The sequence below is a fragment of the Penaeus monodon genome, chromosome 24 (assembly GCF_015228065.2).
Source record: "Penaeus monodon isolate SGIC_2016 chromosome 24, NSTDA_Pmon_1, whole genome shotgun sequence".
In the NCBI taxonomy this organism is placed as follows: Eukaryota; Metazoa; Arthropoda; class Malacostraca; order Decapoda; family Penaeidae; genus Penaeus; species Penaeus monodon.
In genome coordinates, this window is record NC_051409.1 from 41590984 (window position 1) to 41592269 (window position 1286).

Below are 1286 nucleotides of genomic sequence, written 5' to 3' on the forward strand. Positions count from 1 at the left end.
ACTGGGAATACAAGTAAATATATAAAAGAAAATAAATGAATTAAGACTTGGAAAATCTTGATACATGTATCAGATTTGAACATTAATCTTGATGGTAAAGGACAGACTTTGATAAGTGAAAGTGGCGCCCGAACAAGGTTTTGACAGTTAGAGATATAGATGTAAATACAAAGTTCCCTTAACTGATTGTGAATCTATTGTGAAGTTTGTTGTTCGTTCTTTTTGCAAGTTTTTTAGAATTTTTGTTCCAATCAATATGTCTGCTGGAACTTATGTAGAAGAGGCTAAGCTGATGTGGCTTAAGGACCCGATAGTTATTGTAGATTATGTGAGTAAACGTCAAGCTGAGGAGTGAGAAGAACGAGCAAGGCAGAGTGAGCGTGAGAAGGAAGGATGAGATGAGCGGGACAGATAGTGTGTGCATGATCTGAGGTTGGAGCAGCTGAAGATCGGGGAAGAGGATAGGATTCGCCGGCATCAGCTGGAAATGATTCGCGTGCAGACAGGGACGAATGGAGGCTCCCACGCCCAGGCACCCAACTTGCCACGCATCCGGTTACCTGCATTTGAAGACGGTGAGTGAATGGAACCATATGTTTACAATATATTAGTATCAGTTTGACGAACCCACGAAGAAGCTTCATTTCCAAAGTCTGTTTGATGGGAAACCCTGAGCAATTCTCTATCGCCTCGATTCGAGTGAAAAGACATACTGTTTGATGAAGTCAGCATTGATGAGGGCATAGGGCTGACGGTCGACGACGCAAAACTTCAATTTAATCGTGCAATGATGTAAGACAAGGAAACTGCCACTCAGTTCCTGGTTGGTTTGTCAGGCTTCCTTGACCAGTGGCTGGCGAAGGATGGGAAGCCAGACATGAAGGAAGGCCTTAGGGATTTAGTGTTATGGTTTCAGAGAGAAAAGTCGTGTTCCCCAGATCTCGTTGCACAGTTCAAGATCCACAAGATCAAGACTGCAGAGAAGATGGCTGATAAAGTGGATACCCATTTTTCTGTCTTTGGGTATCACACTCGCAGGCAGTGGGGAAAGCGAGCCATTTCACTGGGTCTACAACAGAGGGGAAGGTAAGAACTACCTTTGAAGCAGCAATAAAATTTTCATCCCACAATAAATCACAAGAATCAGCATTTTCAGTCAAAAGCACAGCAAAGGGTACCATCACAGCAACAACGGAAGCATCCTTGGCGAGCGGTGAGTCAAGAAGTTCACGGTTACTGGTAGAAAGGAGCGGCTGCCTGTGTGAATGAGGAAGACCCATCAACCC

The 1286-nt window shown here is 44.1% G+C and overlaps 1 pseudogene; it reads left to right on the plus strand.

The window, feature by feature from the left end:
* The first annotated feature begins 256 nt into the window (after positions 1 to 256).
* On the plus strand, positions 257 to 1285 carry LOC119588970 (annotated as a pseudogene).
* The last annotated feature ends 1 nt before the right edge of the window (position 1286 follows it).